The following is a 22,415-nucleotide window of genomic DNA, read 5'->3' on the forward strand; positions in this document are numbered from 1 at the left end:
TAGCAGCATCCGTCTATCAATAATATCAGCTTCTGAGTTAAAGGTCTTTAATCCACGACACAGTGTCATATTCAGAATATGATTTATCTGATTCATCTGATTGCTTGACTTCGAGGTAGACCTTTTTGAGATAAGCATGAGACGAGTAACAAATTTTTTTTGTTCTTTTTCTAAAACATTTTCCATTTAATACTTCAGCTAAAACTCTATCAAACGATTTTTCTAACGGTCTACCCCTTTTTGATTTATATTTTTCTATTGTTTGATAGTATTTGCTATGATTCTATTCATATGCTCTTTCGCAAGATAAACGACATTCTCATTAAAATTTTCATTTTCAGTAAAACTAAGAAGTTTTTTTATCATTTCTTGTCAAATCATAAAAATTTTCTGCTTCATCAATGTAAGGTTCCAATTCTGAGATAGCATTTTCGTATTCATCTTCTCTGAGTTTTAACGTTTTTGTCATGTCAATATTAATTTTATTTTTCTATAGAAAATCTGCGTAGTTTCTTAAATATTCTGGTCTAAACTTGCTGATAGTTTTTTCAATATATCTTACCCTTAAAATCAAATTTTCAGATCCACTGGTCATTACATCCTAAATGTTTCTTAAATTTTCTGCAAGTTCAATCTGTTTCCTTGCGATAAAGTTATTTTGTTTTAAACTATCATCAATCGATTTTTATTGTTAGTATTTTACGTCTTCAAGTTCAGAAGCAGTTTTGCAATAATGTCCTAGGCAACTTTCATTTGTCCTTCTTCAAGTAGTCCTCGCAGACCTTTTTCTTTTAGTTTTTTTCTGGATCTTCCAGTGATACTTTGTCAAACACCGAGTTATTTGCCAAGTACAGCCGTTTCGTCTGCGTTTCGTTATTGTCCAGCACGTTCTTGCTCAACTGTTTTCTTAAGCACAGTTCTTGTAGCAACATATTTCTTTATTAGATTTATCCGCGCCTGTTCCATTATTGTGAATAATACATTAATTTTATACTTCTTTACAATCTAAGAACCTGTTAATTGCGCATCGAAATATATGCTTGGTATATATGGCACGTTTATTGAATAAGCGGCCTCATGTTACAGCTCAATAAATTTGTCTATTGAAACATCACCGCAATGTTCTCGTGATGTGTTTCGCACGTCAATGTCGTCCAGTCCACTAAACAATATCAAACAACCCGTATTTATTTTGATAAAACGATCAACGTTATAAAACCCACGACCAAGATAAACTGCGTTACATTGTCGGTTTCTTGACAAAGAAAGTAAGATTTGATCTTGTCGATCTCAGCATTTGCTCAACGGGATGTCATCAAAAACGATAATGTTATGTTCATCCGGGTCTAGCTCGGAAACAGGAACAAATTCTTCAGGTGTTCCTATAACAAATATATATTCGCTTTGAGTTTTTCGTTCTACTCGTTGAGCATAACATATTCGTCCTTCTGGGGATAAATCGTGTAAATATACACCCAATCGTAATTGTATGTGTGACTGAGTAGAGAGTTCATCAGCAAGTTTGTTTTGCCAGATGCAGTACATCCCATTATCAGGTAATGACAATCTGGTAACTCAAAATTGTCTTTATTTTTTATTACTCGATCGGTATCAAAGTTTATTATGCTCATGATATAACATGTGCACACAATTTTGTCAGCAGAAATTACAATAACATGAGCTACTACACAAAATTTGGTATTTTAATCAGTAGTTCATCTGCTGAAACAACAGCAACTATAGCATCAGCAGTTGATCTGACAAATGATCTTAAGCGATTCAGTGACACAATGACCGGCAACTTTATCATATCAGGAAAAAGAGTGCTAGGTCTAGAAACAATATATCCACCAATCAACCCAGATAACTCACAAGCAGTAAGCTTTGCACAACTTAATGCTGTCAGCAATGGTAAGTTATCATTGTAGGGTGGAAAAATGACTGATAACTTAGGTATGTCAGGTGAGCGAGTGCTAGATATTGAGACAACATATCCGCAGATAACTCACAAGCAATTAGCTGCCCAACCTAATGTTGTCAACAATAGTAAGTTGTCAATTACTGGTGGAAAGATGACCGGAAATATCAACATGAGTAAAAATAGATTGTAAATTTTGAGACTGAATACCCCCCCCCCCATTACAATAAATAATTCACAGGCGGTAAGCTCAGGACATTTTAGCTCGATAGAGAATTCTAAGTCGTCATTATCTAGTGGGACGATGAATGGCGCGTTAGATATGGGTGGAAAATTAATATGTAATACCCAACCTGATAATATTACTCTGACCAATAACGATTCTGTAACAAGTTTGAAGTTTGTCAAGGACAACTTTCTAATAAAATCCGGCGATACGATGACTGGAGCGTTAGATATAGGATCGAATAAGATAACAATGTCATATAACGCAATTCCTGTATATAATGTTACAAATAGATCTTATATTGACCTTAGATCAATTACTACAACAAACAGTGATATTGATACATCAGGTCAAGCTGCTGACGCACTTTACGTTAAGCAAATCGGTGGTACAATTGCAGGTATGTTAAACATGGGATCGAATAAAATAACAACGACTTATAATCCAGTCAACGGATTTGATCTTACAAATACATTGTTCATGGAAGCTGAAATAAGTGCAGGATCAGCGAATGCAATTATTTATTCAGATGCTAATTATCTTATAAAATCCGGTGGGACGGTTACAGGTGCGATCGATATGGCTGCCAACAGGATAACTTCCATGTATGTGCCTCTATCTTCATGAGATCTTATTAATAAACAGTACGTGGACACTGTTACCAAATGGCAAGTGATTGGGAGTATTACAAAACGAGCTATTATAGTGTTGGTCATATTCCACATCTTGTTGATCCTGTTAATAATCGTCATGGTTTTATTGCAACGGCATCAAGTTGTTATTCGGATAATAATCCACTTTATGCGGTGGCTTTTAACACACCTATATCTAGCGGATTAGTGTGGATCACATAGAAATATCAAACTTTTGGATTAAAATACAGTGTCCAGCTGCCGTAGCAATATGGAAATTTAATTTTCGCTGTCAAAAATGCACTATTGGATACATTTATCATTGGAATTTAGAACGATCTAACGAAAATACAACATGGTATGAACTGTTTAGGGGATTCGGTTATGATTTTACTACTTCTCAGTATCGTATTTCTATTTCTGCTCAGCAATATACACTTGATCTTCAAAAAGAAAACAACAGAAACTCGTGTTTCCGGATTTTCAGAGCAGTAGGTCCTTTCTCCGGTTTGTCGATGTTTCAGATATATACATTCGATGACCTAGTATAGGTCTGGCGTACTAGCACGCTGTGTGTTTGATGTGATTGTAATCTATTACGTCTATTGATCCTGAATCGATCAGGGTTGCAAAAGAGTTTGAGAACAGCGACAATCTTGCTAGGGTTTCAAGAATGAGAGGCCCTTAACTGAAATACGCTATCAGATATAATTAGTAAATGGTGTCCTGTAAGCGCCTGCGAGGAAATGCGATTAAAGGTTGAAATATATTTGATAAATACACTGCCCGAGCTAAATAAAGAACATGTTTTGACTACTGATAAATCTTACCTTGTAAAAACAAAATTTCATGGTGGTAAAAAGCCAGAGCAAGAGCGACTACGGAAGATTCACGACGAGCTTTACAAACTAGCTGAAACAAGGAAACACAAGTTTCTTAAAAATCGTAAGCTCGAGGACACATATGCTAAACGTCTAGTATTTCGTGTACTTGGTATGGACTGTTGTGATAAAAAGATGCTGTTAGAAATTGTAGATAACAGTACTGACACTAGACTGCTAACAACAGCATATCTATTTCTAATAGACTCTCTCACCGACGATAAAGAAAAGTATAACGTAAATCACAATAATGCTACAATAAACGCAGTATCAGAAATTGAATCTAGAATTGAGTTATATGATGATGTCGAACGAGATATATTTTATCAAGAGCTTGACGAAATTACAACTCTAGAAAGTATTATTGACGAAGATTATGAAATACTAAATACTTCTAGAAAAATTGCATTAAAAACTATAGAAAAGAAGCTGGAAAGTTATTTACAGAAGCAAAATACAAAAATATCAAAGAGCTGATTGCTGGATACCTAAATCGAACCGACACAGATATAGGGGAAGCTGATATTCGCGGTCTTTTAAGTTTTGCTCGTAGATATGATACCGAACATATTTTCAAATACGAAAAGCGATATTCAGTAAATTTTGTGTGAAATCGCAAAAATAAGGATAGTAATATTTTATGCAAAAATAAGGATAGTAAACACTTGTGCAAAATATCACAGTACGAGCCACACTGTAAAAAAATGGGAAAAGGGAATACCTGACGACCAGGTCGAATGACGTTGATTTGCGATTATTCTAGTGCTCGAGAATAGTACATCTGTTGTTTACTACGTGTTCTCACTAAATTTAAACTTTTTCACGTAACGAAGTTGATAATGGACGTATCCAAACGATATAGTATTCCATTGGTATCAGTTAACTATTACCCCGAAAATGTTTGTATTTGTTTGTTTATCTATATATAGCTTAAAAGGAATTCTTTGGATAATTGGGTAGATTTATTGGATCATAAGTGACACCGATCTGATAAAAGTCTCATCATTATTCACGTGTTTATAAGTCTATGATTTGTTTCCATTAGCAATGTCCATTGTTAAATATAATGTTACATTACATTTGGTGTGTTTGTTTTCCGTCTTTCGAGTTTAAAGATGGCTATCACATCACTAGCTAGTTTCGTTTCTGTGATTACGTGAGTGACTGATCAGGCCCGTTTGAGCTTAATTGTCTGTGCCACACGTTACAGGCGATGCTGCTTGGATTTACTTGATCAAAACAGTACATGTTCCAGTTTTGAAATGTAATTTCCTTGCCTCTCAAATTCTCCTCCGTTCAAGTTATACAGTTACAGTATGGATGAGACGGTGCTTGGTGGAGCGATCATACGAGAGGTCAATGCTGAAGTGTTTCAACGATCACTTTAGGAAAACTTTGAAGCGTTTATTCTGACCACTCTCAGATCGCTTTCCTTTCCTCGGCTTGCCGTAGAAGATCCTTTTTGATAATCGCTTTTCTGACATCCTGATGACGTTGCCTGATCATTTCAACTATGATTTCACTAGCAGAGTGGGGATGCTTGGAATGCCTGCATCTGTGAAAATCTCAGTGCCGGGGAGAATGTCATGTAATCTCATACTCGTCAGCTTCCTCGGGCAGCACGTGTACAAATGATTCAGTTTCTTGTCATGGTGTCTGTAGACAGTCCAGTTTTCGCATCACGAAGCAGGGTCGGCAACACCAGAGCTTTATAAACCCTAGGTTTTGTTTGTAGACTGGTGCCTTCTCTCTCCAGCATATTTAGGCGTAGTCTGCCGAAGGACACACTTTCTTTAGCAAATCGTTGGTTGCATGATCGACCTGGCCTTCAAATGACATAGTGATACCGTTATAGGTGAACGTGATCATTCCCACGAGGGTTTAGGCATTTACTGTGATGGTCAACTCTAAGTGAAGCCTTCCTGTGTCTTCTTGATACTGACAGTGAGACCGAAATTCTCACAAGCTGAAGAGAAAAGGCCCATATTCTGTGGTATATCAGAATCAGATTTAGGATTCAGGTAACAGTCGTCCTCAAAAGGAAGATAACAAGCAGTTACTTCCTGTAACTTCGTCTTCGCCTGTAGCCTCCTTTGATTAAATAGCTTGTCGATCACAATGGCATAGTCACGGCAGACACAAGTAAGCATGGCAGAATACATCATACGGACGAAGCAGGGGGCCAACACACAACTTAGCTTGACTCAGTTGGTGACTATTAATAGTTCAGATGGTTCACTGTCATCCAGGGCCCGAGCGAATATGACATCATGGAAGTGCCGAGCCATCCAGCCATGAACACGTGGATGATAGATCTTGGGATAGAGATTACTGAGCCCAGATTGACAAGAAGAGTTCGTTCACGTGCTACGTCCAGGCCTGGTAGACTTCTGCTGGTATTGCATCTGTTCATAGTGAATTGCCATTTGACAGGAGGTACATTGATTTCACAGTTTCAGTCAGCAATGGAGGATCAGCAAATGTTATGTTGATTGATTTCCACTTGGGGTAGTCAATCAATTACCTCCTCACTCATAGATGACTGCTGATTGATGATGTTATTGAAATCCAGCCCATATTTGAAGTATATCTTGTCAGTGAGCAATGCAGTAATGTCCGCATTCAATGTTGCAGATGTTCCTGATGACTATGACCTATGGATTAACGTCATAGCGTTATATAAAATTCTTCATGTTGTTCTAGTCTATGCAGAACTGAATATTATTTGCCTTATTGCTCCTTCATGCGTCTTACAGCTCGTTGGGGTTAAATTTGACAATCTTCTTTACATTGTTGAAGGATGGATTCCTCGATGATGAAGTGCTGTCTTCGGAACAGGCGTTTTGTAATCGATGTTTCGCCTTCAAAATTCTTTGTATGTCTTCACCGTTCTTATCATACCATCTTGATGTTTAGTTGTGACTGCAATCCCACATTAGCAGTCGAAAACCTAACGAGAAGAACAAGGTGACGCAGCCCATTATTGCTACTTGGAGTTTCGCACACTAATTGTCTGGACGTCAGCAGATAGACGAACTGACCCAAATTCAATATACCGATAGAAACCCTAAGTGAAACTCGTCTAGATGAGGATGGACACCTCATCGGAGTAGGAGCCAGCTATACATTCTTTTTTAGTGGCTGAAGTAACCAAGAGTGACGTGAAGATTGTTTCGGATTTGACATCAAATCACAGCTAGTTAGTAGTGCATCTGAAACTCACACTGTCTGAAAAAAGACATGCACGTATCATCAGTTCCGATGCACTCACTATGAACAAACGAGACGAATTCGAAGACAATTTTTTTTAAAACCTGTAGTCTCTTATTGCATATGTAACAAAGGCAGACAAAGTCATCATCCTTGGTGAGTTCACTGCTAGAGTTGACACGGATCACCAGATATGGCCAGGTGTCAATGGCAAATGACTTTGGGAAATGCAACAGCAATGGACTACTCCTGCTGAGAAACACCACCTCATCACCAACAAACGACGTCACTGATGCATCTACGCTCCAAACACTGGAATCTCATTGACTACGTCATCTTAAGGAAAAGAGACTAGCACGATATCCGAATGACGAGACCTTGAGAAGTGCAGCATACTGGACTAACCACAGGCTCATAGTCTGCACACTCAGCATCTTGGGTAATTTTTTGTTTGTGGTTAGTCCAGCATTCTGCACTTCTCATACATATATATATATATATATATATATATATATATATATATATATATATATATATATATATATATATATATATATATATATATATATATATATATATATATATATATATAGAGCAGCATCAAAACATCTAACGTACCTGGTCTGCATTGATGGACAACAGTTGAATAGATTATGAGGATCTTCAACTGATACTGACCATAATAACAATACACATTGAAACATTGAAATAAAATTTGATGTCGAAATAAAAAAAACGGTGGATTGTGAATTAATTTCATCACATTACCGTGTGCATGTCATGAGACATTTAAAACACATTCGATTTTAGTATCCTCAAGACAGATGTAGTTATTTGTAGCAAAATGTATGAACTTTGTTTCTGCAGTATGATGACAGTAAATTCCAAGTTATGAAATCCTCCATCGCTGGGGTTTGAATGTCTTAACCTTAATTGCAAAATTCCTGACCAAAGCACGTGACTACAATGAGTCTGGTGCAGCTTAGATTCAACCACAAATCCGAGACCACAGTACTCGACTTAACACGAGATGAATCCAATTACAATTGCAATACGTGCTAATTGTATGTTTTTACTTTATGTAAACTTTCTTAATGGTAATAAAAGTGGATGTCGTATGTTTTCTTCCCGCTTGTTTGTTTGGATTTTTATTGTTTCCTATGTGTAGAAGGGTTGATTTTAAAAGCACAAAGTGTGTGTAAGAGGTATTTCTTCATGATCTACTGTTTACTACCGCTGATTTCCTACATCATAGTACACGTAGCATTGTGAAGTGTGCTGATTTTTTTATCACCAATTCATGGCTAGGTTCGTACCCTCCAGTCATGATAATACAATGATTGGTTTGAAGTACTGACATCCCAGGCATAATCTCTAGTTTTCAGAACGACATTTAGGATTGGCGCATATAAAAATGTATGCAAAAATTTGAGAACTGTTTCTTTTCATCTTGCAAAATATAATGGGTATCGAAAGAGAGCAAGTCCTGTAACCGGACGATGAAGAATAACCACGATAATGGAGGCCTAACCAAGTTTGCCATATTGGGTAACTAAATTTAATCCCATACGCCGCTCAGTTAGAACTATAAAAATAATGCTTAAATTCTACATTCTCCATCAGATAACTTACTTAGGTTCTGCATGAACGTGTTCACTGAACCAGAATGACAGCTTTGTTCATCGTTAATTCCTACCTTTTTCAAGAGACACGTCGTAATCTGGAACTACTGACGGCTCCTTCATTGTCAGTAACTTTGCGTAATATCAACTGACAACAACCATAGTCAGATCAGTTCGTGAAACACAAATAAGGACAAAATGAAGAAGATTATGACAAAGATGATTATAGCGATGATAAAGAAATACATTTTTATTTAAAGACTCATTAACACATTATGTATACAGTCAATTCTTTCAAAGTCCATAAATTACACGTACTGTTTTCAAGGAAGAAAAGTATAGAACATTTTGTTTTGTTTTAAGCGATTATATATATGCATGCATACATCCATACATCTATCCATGCATACATACATACATACATACATACATATTTGCGATTGTGCATGCATCACTCAGTTAGTTACATATAGATACTCGTCGGTGCTCTTGAAGATAACATATAGATTATGGGATTAAAAAACAAAAGTTTATTTTACATAAATACAACAGTAGTAGTCTGATATGTTGGTTTTGGGCCAGAACACCTCTTATATAAGACTACTACAACAGGTATATAAATAGACTGAGAGATGCAACGAGCCATCGATAGATATATAACTTACCATCGACAGATAGATAACTTACCGTCGATAGAAAGATAACTTAGGACCGCTCCGGTGGCCTAGTGGTTAGAGCGTCCGCCTCGGAAACGGGAGGTCGTGGGTTCCAACCCCAGCCAAGTCACATCAAAGACTTACAAAAATGGTACTAACAGCTGCCTCGCTAGGCGCTCAGTATTAAGATTTTAGTGTTAGGACTGGTCGGCCTGGTGTCAGGATAATGTGACTGGATGGGATATCATGCTACATGTCTGCGGCATTATGCCCCAGTGCTAGACATCACTATAAACTGCCACACTACAGACATCGTAGCGATATGGCTGAACAATTGTTAAAGCTACGTTAAAAATCTAAATCACACACACACACACACACACACACACACACACACACACATATATATATATATATATATATATATATATATATATATATATATATATATATATATATATATATATATATATATATATATATATATATATATATATATATATATATATATATATAACTTACGATTGATATCTTTTGGTATCACCGTCGATAGATAGATAACTTAAGATTGATATATTTTTATGTCACCAAACCTTACAAGGTCAAAGTGGATTTTTAAAGAATGGCTTAAGAATGTTGCAAACATTTGTTGCCTGACATTTATTTGTTTTTCTTCCTAGTCTAGAGAATTCGGAATTACCTTAGATTCATTTACTCTTTTTATTTGTATCATACAAATTGAACGGCATTTCATTTATAGTGTACTTGTTTGATTCCCGTTGTGTTTATTCTTCAAGTAAATGGTGTAATTCTAATGTTTAAAAGGGCTTTGTTAAAAACGTTGTATTGAAATAGTACTATATATGATGATCATGTCGTATATTTAGTCCGACATTTTATCAAATCGTTAACAGGAAAAACATTATTTGTTGGTATTTTCTTTAATGCTTCAAGTCCGACATTTTATCAAATCGTTAACAGGAAAAACATTATTTGTTGGTATTTTTTTAATGCTTCATGTATGTACGATATTTGTAAAAGTATAATACTTTATTATTACTCTCCGATCATGTTCGTGATCGTGTTATGCCTGCAGGTTTGTTATTGAAATACTCTGTAGCGAACTACAAGTAATACTCCAATATTAGCAACTAAAATTTTAACACGTGATCTTGACAAAGGCATATGAGCCACATTTTGTGTTATATTTCTTACTAGTCATGTTTAAACACGATCTGTGGAATGTTGTGTTTGTCAGCAACTAATATCAGACTTGAAATTCAAATGTAAAACAATTATGCTCAAGAGTCTGTGTTAACGGGACCTGTCGGTAAACACGGGATGCATTGTAAACAAGCGTAACTGCTGGCAGGTCATTTAGGTCATACCATTGATTGCCTAAAGATACGAACACTAATGATGATATACATAATATCTACAATAAGGAAGTTTTAAAGGTTGCAAATGAAATACAAACACTTTTAAGATCATTTTGATTCGCCAAAGAATCAATAACCAATCAGAACACCTCATTACCTATATAAGCAGTTTAGTGGTACGAAGATTATTCCTGATTCGTCATCCTACATCCGTGAACAAACAGATACTACTCTATATATTTGAAGTAATTTCAGATGCTGAATTAATGGTAAGTGATTTTTTTTCTTTAAAACAAAACAGGAAACACTAGCACACCTTTTATCATCTTCGTTTATTCTTCATTATTGACATAGTTGGTGTTTTATTAAGTACATTTGCTAATAATATGATTGCGACACTATCTTTACCATTTAGTTAGTTCTATTGTTCCATATCACGTTCAAAATGCATATATCTTGCTATCTCTCTAGATTGATCGAACGATCAATCGAGAGTGAGAGAGAGACAGAGAGAGAAAGAGAGACCGAGATGGAGAGGCGTGCAGAGAGACACAATTTAGAGAGATATAGAAGAGTGAATGTGAGAGAGCAAAACCCAGATGCGGTGCGGAGTTCATTTGACTTCCTCTGCTTTTTCATGTTATGTGGGTTTCTCATTTAACATGCTGTGTTATGGATCAACAATAAAACAATATAGCTGAATAGAAGTTTCTTAAAAGATCAATAAATAAAATAATAAAATTGATTGCTTAGAAATTTAGTCGCTTCCTAAAATTAGTTTTGCATTGCACAACCATTGGTGATTGTATCAAAAGGATTTATCTTGTTTAAGGAACATACTCTTTCTCTTACCACAGACATCACAGTTACATTTTAGCATTTTTCCGTTATTAGCTATTTTTTCTGTTGTTTCATCAATTTTATTGGTTTTGGTTCTGCATTTGAGACAATATTTTGACATTTTATACTTGATGTCAGACAAATTTAATGTTATGGCTCATAATAGGAAACGGGTCAAATTGCAGAATAAACTTTAAAAAGTTACATGGTTTGCCATTAGACTTGGACATCTACAAGATAAACATAACGCAATAATAACCACAAGCTGAAGTTCCAACTGGCTGAAGTTAATTAGAGCTATAGTTCATATATATATATATATATATATATATATATATATATATATATATATATATATATATATATATATATATATATATATATATATATCCTTAGGATGCATTGTTTGATAACATTATTCAGAGAAAGGCCAATCAAGTCAAAGTTGTTGTTGTTGTAAAGAGCTACCCACTGAGTTCCAGATCCGTCAATGAAATCATGGATATTAATAACACAGCTTTGATTATCTTTCGGTGATACATCAGCTAATTCATCTTGTCAAATTACACCGATAAATCCGCTGATATCTTTATGTTTATAAGCAATTTCAAAGTTGTTTAACGCGGACGATTTCATCTTCTGGTTCCCGGTAGCATCAGTCATCTGCCACGACATCCACGAGTCCGTCTTCGCATTGGGTATACCTGTATTCCGCATCCTATGCCTAAAAGATTTGGTAATAGACTTACAACTATCCCTGCTAGCATTGGGCATATGCGCCCGTCTCTGACCGCGTTGCGGTTTGTTCTTGTGGCTCTTCTTTTTTTGTCATAGGAGTTTTTCGTGCTCGTGTTGTCGGCATTTGATATAATTAATGATCAGATAAACTTTGGATTTTATACTGGCGCCTGTTATATCAAGTGTCCGTCACCGGTACCTTCGTCTCCGGATAGAGCTTTTTGTCGCTCCTGATTCTGCCCCTAACGTTGCAGCTAATCCTAAAGTTCCTAGCACAGGTTACATCTTTGGCAATAGTGTTAGTGCTAAAGTAGTTGTTCCGATTGATCCGCCAAGTATCGCTTTCGATCTGTTAAATGCTGTTATTTGTGGCACTGACAGATCAAGTATAAAAGGGTTACCTTTTAACAATTTGGATAACTGGTGTTGTGTTATTATTAATTTTGTTGGAGCGCTACGCATTTTCAAATCTATTTTTAATAAAACCGCTTTTCGTTTAGCTATAGCTCATGCTAGTTTTTTGTATTAGTCCTTGTGACAGGTTAATCTCACGCAAAATATATTTCATTGTGGATTTTGACAGATAGTAATATTTATAACATTATAGCTGTACAGTCCTTGTACCTCTGACAGCGTCAAGGGTTACGTATCTGTCACATGTTACAAGAGCATAAGCGTAGTATGTTATCTGGAGCATCAGGAGCCGCTCCCAACGTCTATGTTAGTTCGATGTCAGCTGTTGATTCAACAGCTCGTTCGCTGTGCTTACTAACATCAAAATGAAATGTCTGGTAAAGAGATCGTCCTGATATTTCTGCATCGCCTCCATCAGATACATATAAGATCGAGATAAGTTTCTATTAGCATTGTTTCCTAAGCTCCGTTCGATCGCTTGTTCAGGATTTGCTTAGAGTTTATTCTAACAAATATTTGTCTGACGTCAGCGTTATCAAAAACAGAGATGTTTTGTTGTTCATTATTACGTTTATTTTGTAGCTGAAACACGATATAAGTATGACGCGGTAATTGTTAGCTGGGCGCTGTTGTTATCCGCCATGTGCTATCAGTTGTGTTTGGCACATCTATTTCATAAGCCTTGTGTTGTTCAAAATATATTTTTCTGCTGTACGCGGCTAACATTGTCGCAAGTTCAGTTGGTTTTGAGATGGATATGACAACCCGAGGAATCCATAACCCCAATCGTGAAATCACAAACTGGCAATTATCAATACCGGCAGCTCTCATAAGACAATCGTTATTATCAGCTCTGCCAAGTATAATAGTGTGTTTTTACCACCAAATACTTTCTTTATTATAGTCCCAGCAAAATCCAGATAGTGTGCTTAACAGAAGCATCATTGCAATTCTTGTGTTTGAGCTGTCTAATTTCGTCGTTTAACAAAACCATTGTTATATTCTCGAAGACTGATCACAGGAATAATACTCTGAGCTTCTGCTAATAACGCAGCTTTATCATCCGCAGCGTCTGGTGGATCAATTCCAATTACATTAGAAAGAGCTATCAGAGCATTTCTCACATTTGCTATTACATTATCAGCTGCTAAAACCGTTCCGTATTGATTAGGAAGCCTAGGTAAAACGTTGTTTATGTTAGTGCGAGTTCCATCATCATTAGCATCAACAACTGGTGATTCAACAATCTAAATCAGATCCAGATCAGCAGTATTTTCTAATGACGTATCATTGATCCACATCATATTTGTTGCAATAGATCTCGATCTAGAGTAATTATCGCTGAACGACACAATGTTAAAAATAGTACTTGCTATCGGCAAGTGCAGGGAAATATATTCGACTGTTTGATTAGCGAGACGATATCTGGCACTTTTGGACAGGCTCCAACCGTTGTTCACTAATGTAACATTTACAACAGCTCTATATCACCATACGCATCTGTTCTAATATTACCTCGTACTTCAAGTACAGATTTGTGCGGCAACAAAATCTCGCCTTCGTCTCGTGTATTAAATGCTCTGATGCCCACCTTGTTTGGCTCATTAGAGTGTTCGACAAGATATGCAATATACTCGAACTCCGTTGCAGAGTCCTCTATTGTTATGTAATCGGCAAGATCTAGATAAATTTTATACACATTTTTATTGTAATTGTCAGACAAAATCGTTATTATTTTTACAATCACCTAGAAAGCAGCAACATCAAGTCGAGTGCTAGCACTCTGAGGTTCAGCTCATAAAACTAGTTTCCTACCAGTCTCTACTCCGGCCGGAGACAACAAACTTTTTGATCCTTGTTATCATTGCGCATGCTGTTTCTGATGATGGAGCTATTTCAGAAATAACCTGTTTTATAACCGGACCGCTTGGTACTCTACCTTTGATTTTATCAGCAATCGTTTGTCCGACAACCGTTCCAACTGCAGATGCGGCCCCTGTTGCAAACGCCTTTGATGCGTCGATCGCAGTTGGTGCTACTTTGTGAGCTATTCTAGGTATATTTTTCGATTATCATTGAAAAGACATTCCAAATAAAACACCTACGACTTTTTTGTGATAAATTGTTCGTTGTTTCATCTTGTTATACAAATTGTCTGATAAAATTGGCTGTGATTAGTTAACTTTGGTCGGCTAACCGACTACTGTGAGCTAGCTCACTATGGCCAGCTACTGACTAGTAGATGATGATAATAAGTCATAATTTCGTTGTTAAAATCAATCTAGCGACTTGATTCATCAGTGAGTGTCATCGTCATAGATGATATTTAATTTTCAACATTGATCGGATAGTATATTATCCTGTCTCGGATTGCCTTGCATTAACGAACCCGGTGGAACATCAGGGCTAAACGAATAAATTCTTTGTCCTTGGCTACCTCGTGCTGTGTATGACCCAGTTGCAATATAACAGTTTATCAGGATTGCATTTACCTCTGTAATGTTGACGGCTGATTCACTGTCATAAGATAATATTGCAGATGTTGATCCGCTTTGATGATCGGATCCATATTGTTTATTGAATCCGAGCAATTATCCGATTGTGTATGGGCTACTAAGATCGATAAACAATTTGTCTTTTTAGTGTTAGTCTTGCTCGTAGCGACTTGTAGTTCGAAATGATCTCGAAATTATCAGATGATATACCACTACTGTCAGCAGTTATAAGATATTTTATTGTTTTGTTGATATCTGTGACGTTGTAGGCACCTTGTGGTATCTTGAGAAACTTCCACTCGATGAAGCCATTGGTTTTCACACCAAAAATAAAATCATCGTTGACGTTATTTTTAATATTTGCCATAGAGTGCCAAACAGCAGCTCAAACTAATCCGATCGCATATTGCTTTGGGGACCTAGGATCAAGTTCAATAACAGGATTTTTAAAAAAAAAACTGAAAAGATTGCGCTGTTCGATGTTGTCTGAAATGAGTCAAGTAACAGTGTCATCGACGACATTTTCATTTGTTATTCGCAGATAAAAAATATAATAACTGGTTGGGGTTAGCGAATCAGATCGCAGTATAATACATAATACTCGTCAGTCGTTAAAGATCCGTTTGATCTTAGATGATCAAGTAATTAAACTATTTCATTGTCTATTTCTGTCCTCGTGTTTCCAGCTTCTTTTGATGAGATTAGCAGGATCAGTCGATCAATAATATCAGCTGCTGGGTTAAAGATCTTTTATCCACGACCTGATGTTTTTTTTTTTTGTCATATTCAGAATCTGAGTTATCTGATTCATCTGATTGCTTGACTTTGAGGAAGATCTTTTTGAGATAAGCATCAGACGAGTCAAAAATATTTTTTTGTCCTTTTCTAAAACATTTTTCGTTTAATACTTCAGCTAAAACTCTGTCAAACGATTTTTCTAACGGTCTACCCCTTTTTGATTTATATTTTTATATTGTTTGATATTATTTGCTATGATTCCATTCATATGCTCTTTCGCAAGATAAACGACATTCTCATTAAAATTTTAATTTTCAGTAAAACTAACAGGTTTTTTATAATTTCTTGTCAAATCATAAAAATTTTCCCCTTCATCAATGTAAAGTTCCAATTCTGAGAGAGCATTTTCGTATTCATCTTCGCTGAGTTTTAACGTTCTTGTCATGTCAATCTTAATTTTATTTTTCTTTAAAACACCTAATTTCTTTGATATTCTGGTCTAAACTTGCTGATAGTTTTTTCAATATATCTTACCCTTAAAATCAAATTTTCAGATCCACTAGTCATTACATCCTAAAAGTTTTTTTAAATTCTCTGCAAGTTCAATCTGTTTCCTTGCGATAAACTTATTTTGTTTTAAACTATCATCAGATGTTTATTGTTAGTATTTTACGTCTTCAAGTTCAGAAGAAGTTTTTGCAATAATGTCCTCATCAACTTTCTTTTGTCCTTCTTCAAGTAGTCCTCGCAGACCTTTATCTTTTAGTTATTTTCTGGATCTTCCAGTGATACTTTGTCAACACCAAGTTATTTGCAAAGTACAGCCGTTTCTGCTGCGGTTCGTTATTGTACAGCACGTTCTTGCTCAATGTTTTCTTAAACACAGTTCTTGTAGCAACATATTTCTTTATTAGATTTATCCGCGCCTGTTCCATTATTGTGAATAACACATCAATTTTTTACTTCTTTACAATATAAGAACCTGTTAATTCCGCATCGAAATATATGCTTGGTGTATATGGCACGTTTATTGAATAAGAAAAAACTGCGATTTCCATGAGCGGCCTCATGTTACAGCTCAACAAGTTTGTCTATTGAAACATCACCGCATTGTTCTCGTGATGTGTTTCGCACGTCAATGTTGTCCAGTCCGTTAAACAATATAAAACAACCCATATTTATTCTGATAAAACGATCAACGTTATAAAACCCATGAGCAAGATAAATTGCATTACTTCATCGGTTTCTTGAAACGAATGTAAGATCTTATCTTGTCGATCTCAGCATTGCTCAGCGGGATGTCATCAGAAACGATAATGTTATGTTGATCTGAGTCTAGCTCGGAAACAGGAACAAGATCTTCAGGCGTTCTTATGACAACTATATACTCGCTTTGAGTTTTTCATTGTACTCGTTCAGCATCTCATGTTCGTCCTTCTGGGGATTAATCGTGTAACGAATATGTGACTGAGTAGCAAGTTCATTAGCAAGTTTGTTTTGCCAGATCCAGTATGTCCCACTATCAGGTAATGACAATCTGGTAACTCAAAATTGTCTTTATTTTATATTACTCGATCGTTATCAAAGTTTATTATGCTCATCATATAACATGTGCACACAATTTTGTTAGCAGAAATTGCAATAACATGAGCTACTACACACAATTTGGTACGTTAATCAGTTGTTCATCTGCTGAAACAACAGCAACTACAGCTACAGAAGTTGATCTGACAACTTTATCATGTCAGGACAACGAGTGTTAGGTCTAGAAACAACATATCCACCAATCAATCCAGATAACTCACAAGCAGTAAGCTTTACACAACTTAATGCTGTCAGTAATGGTAAGTTATCATTGTAGGGTGGAAAAATGACTGATAACTTAAATTTGTCAGGTCAGCCAGTGCTAGATCTTGAGACAACATATCCGTAGATAACTCACAAGGAATAAGTTGCCCAACCTAATGTTGTCAGCAATAGTAAGTTGTCAATAACTGGTGGAAAGATGACCGGAAATGTCAACATGAATAAAAATAGATTGTAAATCTTGAGACTGATCACCGACCGCCCCCCCCCCTTAAAATAAATAATTCACAGGTATGTTGAACATGGGTTCGAATAAAACAACAATCCAGTCGACGGATTTTATCTTACAAATAAATTATACGTGGACGCTGAAATAAGCGCAGGATCAGCAAATGTAATTACTTATTTAGATGCCAATTATCTTATAAAATCGGGTGGTATAGTTACAGGTGCGATCGATATGGCTGCCAACAAGATAACTTATATGTATGTGCCTGTATCTGCATGCGATCTTACAATAAACAGTACGTTGACAGTGTTAACACATCGCAAGTGGTTGGGGGTATTACAAAACGAGCTAAAATAGGGTTGGTCATATTCCACATCTTGTTGATCCTGTTAATAATCGTCACAGTTTTATTGCAACGGCATCGAGTGATTATTCGGATAATAATCCACGTTATGCGATTGCTTTTAACACCCCGCTATTTAGCGGGTTAGAGTGGATTGCAGACAGAGAAATATCCAACTTTTGGATTAAAATACAGTGTCCAGCTGCCGTAGCAATATGGAAATTTCATTTATTCTTTCAAGAAATGCTAATATCGGATACATTTATCATTGGAAATTAGAAGGATCTAACGATAATACAACATGGGATGAACTGTATAGGGGATTGGGTTATGATTTTACTACTTCTCAGTATCGTATTACTACTACTACTACTCGGCAATATACACTTGATCTTGAAGAAAATAAACAAAAAAAAAACAAAAAAAAAAACAAAACAAATATGGACTCGTATTTCAGGATTGATATTTTCAGAGCAGAAGGTCCTTCCTCAGGTTTGTCGATGTTTCCGATATATACACTCACGGACCTAGTATAGGTCCGGCGTACTAGCACGCTATGAGTTTGATGTGATTGTAATCTATTATGTCTATTGATCCTCCACCGATCAGGGTTGCAAAAGAGTTTGAGAACAGCGACAATTTTGCTAGGGTTTCTAGAATGAGAGGCCCTCAACTGAAATAAGCTATCAGAGACTTTGATTTAATTAGTAAATACTGTCCTGTAAGAGACTGCGAGGAAAGACGATTAAAAGTTGAAAAATATTTGATAAATACACTGCTCGAGCTAAATAAAGAAAATGTTTTGACTATTGATAAATCTTACCTTGCAAAAACAAAATTTAATGGTAGGAAGAAACCAGAGCAAGAGTGACTAAATAAGATTCACGACGAGCTTGACAAACTTGCTGAAACAAGGAAACACAAGTTTCTTAAAAATCGTAAGCTCAAGGACACATTTGCTAAACGTCTAGTATTTCGTGTACTTGGTATGGACTATTATGTATTATGATAAAAAGACGCTGTTAGAAATAGTCGATAACAGTGCTGACACTAACCTGCTATCGACAGCATATGTAGTTTTAATAGACTCTCTCACTGGCGATAACGAAAAGCATAACGTAAATCACATTAATGCTACAATAAACGCAGTATCAGAAATTGAGTCTAGAATTGAGTTATATGATGATGTCGAACGAGATATATTTTATCATTAGCTTGACGATATTATAACTATGAAACCTGGAATTGACGAAGATTATGACATACATAATAGTTATAAAACAATTCCATTAAAAAACTATAAAAAGGAAGTTGGAAAGTTACTTACAGAAGTAAAATACAAAACTATCAAAGAGCTGATTGCTGGATACCTAAATCTAACCGACATAGATATAGGGGAAGCTGATATTTGCGGTCTTTTAAGTTTTGCAATAGCATATGCATTTCTCAGGCAACATTTAGTACTTAAAAATTTTAAACTGAGTCAGTAATTTTATGTTGTTAGTTATATCGACGAAACAGAAGATATTTATCGTGACAGAGTTAATGGTATTACTGAAATACCAACACATTTTAACCCTTCATTTTCATCCTCCATTTTACCAGATATAAGATATGATGATATCTCATCTGAAGTGTATGATAAATACAGGGAGTTTCTTGCCGATCCTATCAATAAAAAAAATTGTGCTCTGATTGAAAATGCTTCAGCTGAAGATGCTTTTACTACGGCTATTGAATAATTACAGAAGCAGTGTTATAATGACGAAAGAAAGAAATAATCGACTTCAATCATATTTCGTCAGGTCTCCAGGACAAAGATAGAGACTAGAAGATCAAATACTTCAAATATTACCATAAAATACTTTACTGTGTCAGACAAGCTAGAAAATATTGCAGCAGAATAATAAACGCGCTGAATTATATTCTAATATTACTAACAACAGCTGGAATTTTTACAGCCGGCGGAACCGCACACCCATTATTGTAAATTGTGTCGGGGATAGGAATTTTTTTATCAACAATAAATAAAAAGATCGAGCCAAAATACGAGAACAAAAATACTTCATGTAAAATAGCAATAGCGACTTATAATAAAATTCTTAATCAACTTCGAGTTTATCTCAGAGGTGAAAAGTTTACAATGTTACATCTGAGACAGGAACTGCGAGTCAATGACTGTTTGCTCGTAGATATGATACCGAACCGAGTTTCAAAATACGAAAAACGATACTCGGTAAATTTTGTGTGATATAGCTCAAAAATAAGAATAGTAATATTTTATGCAAAAATAAGGATAGTAATATTTTATGCAAAAATAAGGATAGTAAACATTTTGTGCAAAATATCACAGTACGAGCCACACTGTAAAAAAAAGTGGCAAAAGGGGGTACCTGACGACCAGGTTGAATGACGTTCGATATCTCTCATCTTGGGTAATTAATATATTTGTTTTTCCATTGTGCGTAAACATACTCCCTTGTAAATTTTTAAGTGCGAAACGAAATTTTAGAGATTCAGAGGGCTGTCAAGGCTTATTTTCAATGATGTATTTGCTGGATCGCTAAGCGCCAGAGGGTTCGCAATAAAATGCACCCCTAAGCGAACCCCGGGCGCTTTCAAGTTCGTAGGTATTAGGCGAGTTGCACCTAGAAATTAGTTATTAACAATTTTATAATTACCCGTACAAGTAGCAGCAGAGGAGGCGAACAGACCACTTACTGGAAGATCTATTTTTGAAAACTAAGGCTCCCTGCGATAACCGAAAACAAAAGGGGGTGGGTGGGGTGAATATATCACTGCTGGAAGGTTTATTTTTGGAAACTAAGGCTTCCTGCGATAAACGAAAACAAAGGGGGGGGGGGGTGAATATATCACTGCTGGAAGGTTTATTTTTTGAAAACTAAGGCTTCCTACGAAAACGAAAAGTCAATATAGTCAAACTGTCATTTAGCCATCTGGACACTTATTTGTGGTCGCGCCTCCTCTGCTGCTATAATTAAATCAACCAAATATTTTATCAAGGCCTATACGATATCGCGATCGAGGATCATGTAAATTTAAAGTTATAAATCCGTGTGGGGTAGTTTGTGCTTTTGAAAAGAAGGTTTTTAATTTAATTTTATCCATATCTCCTGAACGCCAAGTCTGATGAATATTTCTTAAGGTATGTGTATCAACTCCGTTAAATACAATTAAAATATTGCAGTTATCTCTGATCACTTTTGGTATTTGTTTGTATCGTTGAGTGACATAAATTATATCCGTACTGTTATGTCTGCCTCTGTGAAATATTCTAGCTATATTTGATTGCTTGTCCAGCATCACATCATCGTATAAAACTAAATTATTAATCAATCCATCTAGTTAATCAACATTCGGCGCTTCATCAATATCGGTTATAAAATTAATAATGTTGTCACCATCTTCATTTAACAATTTTGCATTTTCATTAAAATCTTTAAGTACATCATAACATCTCTGATCATTAACTGATGGTGCAACTAAATACAACTTGTCCCACTTTAACCATCTCATTATCAAATTAAGCAGTAATTGCGTTTTACCAGACCCAGATGGACTTATCATAATCATTCTGGGGGAATTCGGTAATGCTGAAATATGTTTTACTGGCTCTTGCTTTCGTGTCGCCGAGAAATCAGTTACATCCACATTATAAATATACATGAATCTAGATTGTTTACGTTGTAAAGTTAAAACTCCAACCACTGATTTAGTCACTGTTACAACAAAAAAAAAAATAGAAAAATAGCTTATAGTGGAAGATGTGCAGTATGTAACAGGTAGCCGAGTTCTGCAGCGAACATCTTAGACTCAAGTCTTAATTTGCGATTCTTCACGTGCTCGAGAATAGTATACATGTTGTTTACTATGTGTTCTCACTAAATTTAAACTTTTTCACAGTAACGAAGTTGATAATGGACGTTTCCACACGATATAGTATTCCATTGGTATCAGTTAACTATTATCCCGAAAATGTTCGTATTTGTTTGTTTTTGTATCTGTAGCTTAAAAAAAGGAACTCTTTGGATAATTGGGTAGATTTATTCGATCATAAGTGACACCGATTTGACAAAAGTCTCATCATTATTCACGTGTTTATAAGTTTATGATTTGTTTCCATTAGCAACGTCCATTATTAAATATAATGTTACATTACATTTGGTTTGTTTGTTTTCCGTATTTCGATTTAAAGATGGCTATTACATCAATAGCTAGTTTCGTTTCTGTGATTACGTGAGTGATTGATCAGGCCCGTCTGTGCTCA

At 35.7% G+C, this 22,415-nt stretch overlaps 1 protein-coding gene across 3 annotated transcripts in view; it reads left to right on the forward strand.

Moving 5' to 3' along the window:
* The first annotated feature begins 10,749 nt into the window (after positions 1-10,749).
* LOC149799203 (von Willebrand factor D and EGF domain-containing protein-like) overlaps positions 10,750-22,415 on the forward strand; it is a 70,307-nt gene continuing 58,641 nt past the window's right edge. The window contains exon 1 of one of the 3 annotated variants that reach the window (XM_089958469.1): positions 10,750-10,793. The gene's annotated coding sequence lies outside the window, so the exon portion shown is untranslated. The remainder of the gene's footprint in view (positions 10,794-22,415) is intronic. The other 2 variants (XM_089958465.1, XM_089958467.1) reach the window with 2 other exon arrangements.

Source organism: Sinohyriopsis cumingii, chromosome 5 (assembly GCF_028554795.1).
Source record: "Sinohyriopsis cumingii isolate HCF-2022 chromosome 5, ASM2855479v2, whole genome shotgun sequence".
Lineage (NCBI taxonomy): Eukaryota > Metazoa > Mollusca > Bivalvia > Unionida > Unionidae > Sinohyriopsis > Sinohyriopsis cumingii.